Raw genomic sequence first — 11,038 nt, 5'->3', positions numbered from 1 at the left:
AAAAATAATTTTTTATTGAGGTGTTTATCTATAGATTATTTTTTTGTTGGCGCAGCTTTTTGTATTTTCTTATTTACACAGCAAATACCAGCTTGATTTTCCCACGTGAAAATGGCCGGCAATCGGTAGGGGAGTGTGCGTCAGAGGGGCAGAAAGACTGGGCATGCTACACACGTCTTGTTTACTTTGAGTGCTCTTCTTTTTTTTTTTTTTTTTTTGGACATGTGTAGTACTTCCAATGTCTTCTACTGAATATAGACAAAAAAGAGATTGATTGCTAGGCCCTCGGGTGGCAATCAAAACACCCCACAATGAGCAAAGTGCCACATCTTATTAATAATTTTGGAAAGTAGAGGAAGAAATGGACTTTAGAGGCACATGAAAAATTATTACAGATTTTAATAGTTCACAACTCATATATACAAATACACATTAATCAAAACACTAGAGTACAAAAAAAACAAAACAAAAGAAAACAATGAAAAAGGAAAATAGGAGAAAAGGGATCAACCCCAAAACATGGATGCCGTTAATATACTTCCTGTGGGGTATTGATGACCAAGTCATAGAAGCCTCCACTAGGATATGGCATGTATTGATAGGGTGTTCATAGGTCCTAACGATTTAAAAAACACTTGATGCTCGACATGTTTCTCAATTTCCACAATGATCGCTTCTTCAGGAGTTTCTGTTTAATTTAAAAAGAAAATAATTTTTTAGAAAAATGTATAAACCACGGATATATGTATAGTTATCATACATGCAATATCAGCGTGTGCTTACACGTGTTGTAAACGCACCACAATTGGTGTTTAAAGCAATGTTTCAGACTTGCCCCGCCGTTAAAGTGCCACCACTGCCAGTCCATCTACTGAATATATATTGCAAGGACTGTAGCAATGTTGTTCCTGGGACTTACTTGCTCCTGTGACTAGGTCCTGGTTGTGCAGCTAATGAAATATAACAAAAATTTGCATGGATTGCATAACGCCCAACTTTTTGAGATGGGAATGAGGGACACCTACCAGCAAAAGTATGCAGGCATAGGACACACCCCTGGCCACGCCCCCTTAAAGTAAAGTTGTACAAAAAAAAAAAAAAAACAAGACTGGTGAAACCCACAAGTGCTTTTTTTTTACCACTACTATTCCTTTATATTGGGTTTTCGAATATACAAATGCAGCAATTTAGAAATCAGATAAAAGGTTTAGGAAAACACTTTTTAATAAATAAAAAGTGCATTTTATTATCAACTCTAAAGGTCAGACCAAAATGAGGGACAAATGAGGAGGAATGAAGGACAGGGGGACATTGCTCCGAATCAGGGACAGTTGGGAGCTATGGGATTGGAAGATCCTAGACAAGCACCCAATTCCAGAGTTGTATAAAATACTGCAGCCTTGGCACCCCCAAAGATGTCCACATCTGGTTGACGTATATATATATATATATATATATATATATATATATATATATATATATATATATATATATAAATGTACTGCAGAGTTAATTCACATCACAAGGTATGCTGGGGATACCATATTTTACTGAACAGGCTGCATGCACTATGACTACCTGGCCGGGGTGGAGGCATTCTGGGAAATCCAGGCTACAAATTATAGTCCAATGCCAAGTAGTAGGAATTTTTCAATGACATATTTTTTTTTTTTTTTGCCCGTTATTGAACACACGAAACAGTTATGCCCCGTACACACGAGCGGATTTTCCGTCAGGAAAATCTTGGATGGTTTTTCCGACGGAATTCCACTCAAGCTTGGCTTGCATACACACAATCACACAAAAGTTCTCTGGACTTTCGACCGTCAAGAACGCGGTGAAGTACAACACTACGACGAGCTGAGAAAACGAAGTTCAATGCTTCCGAGCATGCGTCAAATTGTTTCCGAGCATGCGTGATTCTTTGCGCGTCTGAATTGCTACAGACAATCGAAATTTCCGATCTGAACTTTTTCCGACCGAAAAATAGAGAACCTGCTCTCAATCTTTTGCTGGCCGAAATTCCGCCAGCAAAAGTCCGATTAAGCGTACAAATTTATGCTCTCGCTTCTGCATGCAAGCACAGAGGAATGGAGGCGCTTTTCTTTTTTTTTTTTTGTTTTATGTATTTATTTTTTATTTTTACACTGTCCCTTTCATTTCTTTTTATCACTTTTATTTCTATTACAAGAAATGTAAACACCCCTTGTAATAGAAATAAGGGATGACAGGTCCTCTTTATGGAGAGATCTGGAGTCTATAAAACCCCAAATTTCTCCTTCACCTTTGAAAGAAAAAGATTTTTAAAACATTTGATCTTTTGCTTTAAGGCTAATGCCCCGTACACACGAGCGGATTTTCCGTCGGAAAAATCTTGGATGGTTTTTCCGACGGAATTCCGCTCAAGCTTGGCTTGCATACACACGGGTTACACAAAAGTTCTCTGAACTTTCGACCGCCAAGAACGCGGTGATGTACAACACTACGACGAGCCGAGAAAATGAAGTTCAATGCTTCCGAGTATTCGTCGAATTGTTTCCGAGCGTGCGTAGGGGTTTTGCGCATTGGAATTGGTACAGACGATCGGAATTTCCGATTGAAACTTTTTCCGACCGAAAAGCTCACTTCCGGGTCTCATTTGCTGGGGCACTGGGAGCCATTGGCTCCAAGTGCTGTCAATCAAAAACAGTGACGAGGGGGGGGGGGATGAGTCCTGCTATCTGTGTCAATGGACACAGCAGCAGTGCTCGCGGGTGCGAGCACGCATGAGTGCCCCCACGGAAAGTGGCTACCTATTTTGGGAACTGGACAGAGGGAAGGGGCCAGGAGCGCCAGCGAAAAGAGGAAGGTCCGCGGCCACTCTGTGCAATTCCATTGCACAGATCAGGTAAGTATAGATTATAGACATTTTTTTTACCTTTACAATCACTTTAACCAGTTGCTTACTGGACACTTAAACCCCCCTCCTGACCAGACCAATTTTCAGCTTTCAGCGCTGTTGCAATTTGAATGACAATAGAACACTGCACCCAAATTACATTTTTATCATTTCTTTCACACAAATAGAACTTTCTTTTGGTGGTATTCAAGCATCACTGGGGTTTTTATTTTTTTGCTAAACAAACAAAAAAAGGTGGAAGATTTTGAAAAAAAAAAATCATGTTTCATAGTTTGTTATAAAATGTTGCAAACATGTAATTTTTCGACTTCATTAATATGTACTGATGAGGCTGCATGATGGGCACTGATAGACTGCACTGGTGGCAGGGCAGGACTTACCATTGGGCTTGACTGGGCTCAAGCCCATGGGCCCTGCCCAATAGGGGGCCCCGCCGAGATACATAGCCAAGTGTACTCTGCTCCACTCACAGTACCGCCCTATGATGGACATAACACAGAGACTGGGCGTGACTGTGAGGCGAGCCGAGTACTCTCAGCTACTCTCGGCTCCGCTCTCGACTGTGAGAGGACCCGAGAGCCACTGAGAAGACCCCAGAGCCACCGAGAGGACCCAAGAGCTGCCGAGAGGACCAGAGAGCTGCCGAGATACACAGGACTCTGTATCTTGGCGGCGCCATTTTTAAACTCCAAGACTGCAATGACAAGGCTGCAAATGACACTGACAAGGCTGCAGATGGATGGGCAAGGTTGCAGATGGACACTGATCAGGCTGCACTGATGGGCATTTAAATGAATGTTTTTTTTCCCTTAAACTTCCCTCCTAAAAGTTTTTTTCCTGAAAATTTCCTCCTAAACTTGGGGTGCGTGTTATACACCGGCGCGTGTTATATGCTGATAAATACAGTAATGTATAGAAGGTAGGGCCCGAAAGTGACTCAAGCCCAGGGGCCCCCACCACCCTAAGTCCTGCCCTGACTGGTGGGCACTGGTAGGCTGCACTGATAGGCACAGATAAGGCAGCACTGATGGGAACAGAGAAGGTGGCACTGATGGGGACAGATAAGGTGTCACTGATGGGGACAGATAAGGCGGCACTGATGGGCACAGATAAGGCGGCACTGATTGGGACAGATAAGGTGGCACTGATGGGAACAGATAAGGCGGCACTGATGGGCACAGATAAGATGGCACTGATGGGCCCTAAAGGGCACTGATAGGTACCATTGATAGATAGAACTGATAGGTGGCACTGATAGGCAGGGCCATCTTTAAGGCAGGGCAAAAGGGGCAGCTGCCCTGGGCCCTGTCATTGTTGTGGGGCCCAAAGCAGCTGCCTCATACTTGCCAACTATACCAGTTAAAATTCCATTGTCCCTTGACGTTTTAGTCCCCTGCTGTGTCCTGATATCTCAGTGTGAAGTGCTGGTACTAATGCTGCCCAGCTCTGTCCTGTTGTTGTGTACAGATGTCTCACCTGCAGACCCTGTGTTTACATGTAAATAACCGGCATTCATATGTAAATAGCGGTTGCATTCATAAGTAAATAGCTGCGGCTGGCGGCATTGATATGTAAATAAAGGCAGCATTCATATGTATATCCTGTCCCCCTGCAGTGAGGAGATGATGTGCTGTAACCTCTAGAAACCAATCAGTGAGCAGTATTACTGTACAGTAATCTCTAGCAACCAATTAATAAGCAGAAAGCATGTGCTGTAACCTCTAGCAACTAATCCGTGAGCCGTAATGTGTGCTGTAACCTCTAGAAACCAGTCAGTAAGCAGTAATGATATGCTGTAACCACCGGCAACCAATCGCAATTGCTGCCTGATCTGATTCAGTAAACTGATTTTAAGTCTATCTGCTAGCTATTGTATGTCTCAGAGCAGGTGGAGAGTGAAATTGCATTGGGGAGGGGGCAAGAAAATGTTTGCCCAGGGTCCAATCAATATTAAAGACGGCCCGGCTGATAGGTGACACTGATGGGGAGCACTGTTGATGAAGCACTGATTGGTGACATTGGTAGGTGGCACTGTGGGCACTGATAGGTGACACTTTGGGCACTGATAGGTGGCACTGTGGGCACTGGTAGAGGGCACTGTTGTGCACTGGTAGGTGGCACTGGCAGGTGGCACAGGTGGGCACAGACGAGCTGGTGTCTGCTCTCCTTGATCGGGACCGATGTCCCTCTGGCAGCCGCCGGTGATCAGCTTTTTTTTTATAGCCATTTATAGCTATTTACCGGCTCTGTTTACATCACATGATCAGCTGTCATTGGCTGACAGCTGATCACGTGCTAAGGGATCGGGATCGACCCCTTACTCCGATCTGTGATTCAGCGAGTCTCATAGATCACAGAGCGTGCTGTGCGCGCCCTGCAGGGGGTGCGCAGGCTGCTCGAGCAGGGGGACAACGTCTATTGACGCCCCCCCGTCAAAGTAGGTCCGCTCTGTAGCCGTCATTCAGCTATATCGCTGATCTGAAGCGGTGTATTTTTATTTTTTTACCCAAAAACTGTGTTTGAAAAACCTGTGCGCAAATACCACGTGACATATAAAATTGCAACAAAGGGTCTCTGCTAAAAAAAAAAAATAAAAAAAAATGTACTTTCTATACACGTTGGGGGTTATGAATAATTTTCTAGCAAAAAAACTTTTTTACTTGCCAGAAAAGGCCTGGAGCTGAAGTGGTTATCGTTAATTTACTACATCCGTGTAAAAGAGAAGAGGCCTTAGTGTGGTGTAAAAAGCCCGCGTGCGAGCAGTTTCATGTGAAGAAATCACATACAAAGACAAACAAAATGGCGTATAGAGATATTCCTTTGTTATCAGAAAGACGTGGCAGTGCCCCCGGAAGGAAGTGTTGTGTTAAGTCATTTCTGATTTTGCAGCTCTCCATTTGTTGAAGCATGTCAGGTGCCTTCAGGAAACACCTACAACAAGACCACCAACTCATTCTGGGATTCGTTCAAGGATTCAGCTATTTGCACAAAAGAATCCTACTAACTCTTGATTAGTCCAAAAACACAACTGCGGCCGTGTTTTTCAGGATTGCAATTGAGTCATTATGTGGTATAAAATATACCTCATAGTCATGGTGTCACGTAAGTATTATACTTTTTATTGCCTATTGTACTGTACATTTATCCATTTTATTATACAACGTGTATTCCGGTGGCTACCTTTCCTACGATGCCATCTTTATTTTCTTTATAAAGGCGAATTTGCAATTTTTATATGTTTTTTTTTAATCATCTTTATAATCTGCCGTATTCCTGCCTAGATGTTTCACAGATACCGCAGGAAGTAAGTTTTATGTGGTTCAATGGGGTTTTTATATAATCCTTTTCTGAATTGATTATTACGAGTTGTAGGCAGTAAATAAATCATATACTAAATGGATATTCTTAAGTATATTTAAACAATTAAAAGCATACTAGATTGTTTGAAGAACATGTAAAGACAAAAGACGGTTGCTAGTAATATATGTGCCGGCATCATGGCGTACTTGAAATTAGGAGACCCCATTCCCAAAACAGCTTTATGGTCACTTTCTTATCAAGAACGATGGCAAAACTTTATTTTTTTTATTTTTTTAGGTGACTCCATTCCAACAACAGCCTCCAACAATCTCCTTCCCGTCAATAACCCTGGTAAAAGCTAATTTTTTTATTGTGTGACTCCATTCCTACAACCCAACAATCTCTTTCCCAACGATAACGGTGGCAAAATTCAATTTTTTTTTTTTTTAGGTGACCCCATTCCTACAACAGCCTCCTACAATCTCTTTCCCATCAATAACTGGAAAAAAAAACTAAATTTGTATTACGTTTCTCCATTCCTACAACAGCCTCACGATCTCTTTCTGATCAATAACAATGGCAAACATTACATTTTTAGTAGTCGACCACATTCCTACAACAGCTTCATGGTCACTTTCCTATCAATAATGATGGCAAAAGCGCAATTTTTTTAGGTGACCCCATCCCTACAACAGCCTCCTACAATCTCTTTCCCATCAATTACCCTGGCAAAATGACATCTTTATTGTGTGACTCCATTTCTTACAACCTCATAATCTCTTTCCCATCGATAACCCTTGCAGAAGCTACATTTTTATCAGATGACTCCATTCCTACAACAGCCTCAAAATCTCTTTACGATCAATGACAATGGCAAAAATAACATTTTTAGTAGATAACCCCATTCCTACAACAGCTTCATGGTCACTTTCCTATCATAAACAATGGCAAAAACAATTTTTTTTTAGGTGACCCCATTCCTACAACAGCTTTATGATCTTTTTCCCTAATGCTGCGTACACACGAGCGGGCTTTTCAACATCCAAAGTCTGACGGAATGATTCCGGCAGACTATTCGATCGTGTGTGGGCTGCAACGGACTTTTGATTCGCAAAAGTCTGAAAGACTTTAGAAATGGAACATGCTTCAAATTTGTCCGCCAGAACTCCGCCGGACCCAGTTCCTACCGAGAAATTTGCTCGTGTGTATGCTAGTCCGACGGACAAAAACCGACGCTAGGGCAGCTATTGGCTACTGGCTATGAACTTCCTTATTCGAGTCCGGTCGTACGTCATCACGTTCGAATCCGTCGGAGTTTGGTGTGATTGTGTGTGGCCAAGTCCGCTCATTCGGAAAGTCCGTCAGAACTCTGTCAGAACTCCGTCAGAACTCCTTCGAAAGTCTGTCGGACATAAGTCTGGTCGTGTGTACGCGGCATTAGATAACCTTGGCAAAAGCTAAATTTTTTTTAATCACGTAACTCCATTCCTACAACAGCCTCACAATCTCTTTCCGATCATTAACAATGGCAAAAATTCTACTTTTATTAGGTGGCCCCATTCCCACAACAGCTTCATGGTCACTTTCCTATCAATAACAATGGCAAAAACTAAATTTTTTTTTAGGCGACCCCATTACTACAACAGCCTCCTACAATCTCTTTCCCATCGATAATCGTGGTAAAAATGTAATTTTTATTAAGTGACTCCATTCCTACAACAGCTTCACAATCTCTTTCCGATCAATAACAATGACAAAAACTCAATTTTTTTAGGTGACCCTATTCCTATAACAGCCTCCTAATCTCTTTCCTTTTAATAACCCTGGCAAAAAAAACTACATTATCACGTGACTCCATTCCTACAACAGCCTCATCACCTTCTCTTTCCGATCAATACCAATGACAAAAATTCCATTTATATTAGGCGATTACATTCCTACAACTGCTTCATGGTCACTTTCCTATCAATAATGATGGCAAAAATGCATTTTTTTTTTTAGGTGACCCCATTCCTACAACAGCCTCCTACGAACTCTTTCCCATCAATAACCCTGGCGAAAGCTACATTTTTATCAGGTGACCCCATTCCTACAACAGCCTCACAATCTCTTTCCGATCAGTAACAATGGCAAAAATTCTACTTTTAATAGGTGGCCCCATTCTTACAACAGCTTCATGGTAACTTTCCTATCAATAACAACGGCAAAAACTAAATTTGTATTACTTTTCTAAGGCCACAAATAGGTAACTCTGAACTAGCACTGGTTTTTAATGGTAATTTTACACAAACGATTATGGTCTGACGCTCAAAAAAAAATCTGAGACTTAATCCTGCCCAAAAGCAGAACTACATAATAGGAGAATACCATCATAAATGCTTAAGGGTCCCCGTTCAGGCTGTCCAGGTCCTAAGAGTTGGATGCTGCTGACTAATGAGGGTGCAGGCATGGGCATCCGCAGAACTTTTTTCAATGGGGGGCATAATTTTAGGGTCACCCATGCGCCGCCCCTTTTTCGACAATGTCATTATCACATTATTATGGTCAGAGACTGCGGACTTAGTGCAATCCCTTACCTTACCTCTTACCACATCCAGTGAAACAACACCAGTGATCCCTCCGGCTGGACGATCGATCACTCGCCCAGGGGTGACTCTGGTCAGTAGTGTAGCATGTCTGTACCCTGGCAGTGACTCAGTCTTTCTCTCTCTGGTGGTGCTGGGCAGCATGGCTCTCTCTGGTGGTGCTGGACAGCATGGCTCTCTCTGGTGACATGGGGCAGTGTAGTTCTCTCTCTGGTGGCGCTGGGCAGAGTGGTTCTCTCTGGTGGCGCTGGGCAGCGTGGCTCTCTCTGGCTTCTGCCCGGCACACTCCTTGTTCTTTTTCCTGTAGCACTCTCTCCCTCAGTTTTTTTCCCAGGCTACAGTCTCTCAATCTCTCTCTTGATCGAGCTGTATCCTCCTCCCTGTGGAAAATGGGGCAGCCAATCTTTGGGACTACATGTCCCATGATTCTCTCCTCTCCTAGTCTCCTTTGATTGGCCCTCAGTTATGGCTAATAGGGAAGGAACGTAGCGGGTAGGAAGCTGAGCGAGGAAACTGGTGAGAGCTATCATCTCTTCTCCCTGACAGGAGAAAGGGGGGGGTGACCGGGGGAAACCTGATAGCACCCCTGCGAGTTCTCTGCTGGACTGAGCACAGAAAAGAGCCCTCAGTTACATTACACTGATAGGGGGGCTTGGCAGAACCTTGATGGTGTCACCCCACTGGCGGATTGTACACGGATGTGGGCTGCCTGCACCCCGATAGCGATGGAACTTTGTTGAATTTAAGATCTCATAGCTGATTTCAGGGGGGGGGCACTTGACCCCCCTTGCCCCTACCTGCGGACGCCCATGGGTGCAGGCTAAGGAGGGGTCCGTTCAGACCCACCTAGAGCATACTGCAGAAATAGAAAGAGATAGCCTGGCCTCCACACCTCACCCCTACTGAACACAGAGCCCTGACCTCACCCCTACTGAACACAGAGCCCTGATTTCAACCCTACTGAGCACAGAGCCCTGACCTCACCCTACTGAACACAGAGCCCTGACCTCATCCCTACTGAACACAGAGCCCTGACCTCACCCTACTGAACACAGAGCCCTGACCTCATCCCTACTGGACACAGAGCAATAACTTCAACCCTACTGAACACAGAACCCTGACCTCAACCCTACTGAACACCTTTGCAATTAATTGGAATGCTGCATGTGGACTAGGTTTTCTCTTTCAACATCAGAACCTGACCTCACAAATAATTTTTTTGGGCTGAATAGGTACAATTTTCCATAGTCACTCCCCAAAATCTTGTTAAAAATCTTCCCAGAAGAATGGAGGCTGTTATATCTACAAAGCATTGGGTCCAAGGAAGGTCAATGCAGCCGATACACTTGGTGTGAATGACCCGTTATGTTCTCTATCCAACAATATGATTGTGTCTCTCCTCAATATACATGCAAATACAATGTTACATTTTTAGAAATCATCTCTTACCCTTTCAGTAGCAATGGCTTCTTTCATAAAACAAAATGGTTCAAACATTCAGGAAATTTTCTCCATTACTGTAACAAACCAATGGTAAGTTTTAAGTAGACAAGAGGAAAATACATCCATATTTTTTTCTTTTAAAGAAGGAGATGACTTGTAAGTAGGTCTCAACAATCTGAGAAGACTCCATCACGCCTGAAGGTACAGGGGCAATATAAGTCCCAGCATGCCACGGCCATGTGTTGTCAAGGAGATGACTTGTAAGTAGGTCTCAAATCCCTGAGAAGACTCCATCACACCTGAAGCCTGCCACGGCCATGTGTTGTCCACACTTGGGGCAAAATGTATGTTCCCGAAAATATAAGGTCCAGGTTGTCATTGGTGAAAAGTTGAGATAAAAAAAATGAATGCAGTGAAATGTTAACAAGCAAAGCCTGTTATACAGAGGAATACTCCCAAAGGTCTACAGAGCTAGAAGGAGTTTCAGAATTGATTAAGTGCGTGCTTGCAATGTAACATTTCACCGCTTCCTTCCTCCGTCCCTCACATGTGGTTTCTTCTACGCCTTGTATGCTCGTAAGCATTTTGTATTATTCTTCTGCCAAAAATGAGTTTTTTTCAACCCAATGCAATATACCTGCTTAAAGGCCACCCAATCTGGTATGCCTGTCTAGATAGAAACAGTTACATAAAATAAATCTTATTTCTGCCACGGACTGCAAGGTTGCTTTAAACATAAACATATATTTGAGGGAATTCTAACAAGTATTTAAAGTGGAACTTTAGTCAGAAAAGGAAGTCCTGCTAGATC

General features: G+C 43.1%; 1 long non-coding RNA gene across 1 annotated transcript; it reads right to left on the bottom strand.

The window, feature by feature from the left end:
• Window positions 1-381: 381 nt before the first annotated feature.
• On the bottom strand, window positions 382-10,725 carry LOC143975636 (uncharacterized). Its single transcript, XR_013272402.1, has 2 exons — window positions 10,234-10,725; window positions 382-688 (listed from the first exon to the last, which is right to left on the bottom strand). It is a non-coding gene; the product is annotated as an uncharacterized LOC143975636 (long non-coding RNA).
• Between the last annotated feature and the right edge of the window lie 313 nt (window positions 10,726-11,038).

Source organism: Lithobates pipiens, unplaced genomic scaffold (genome assembly GCF_037356315.1).
Source record: "Lithobates pipiens isolate NorthernLeopardFrog02 unplaced genomic scaffold, aLitPip1_a1.2 Scaffold_13, whole genome shotgun sequence".
Taxonomy (NCBI): Eukaryota; Metazoa; Chordata; class Amphibia; order Anura; family Ranidae; genus Lithobates; species Lithobates pipiens.
This window is presented reverse-complemented; position numbering and strand designations above follow the sequence as displayed.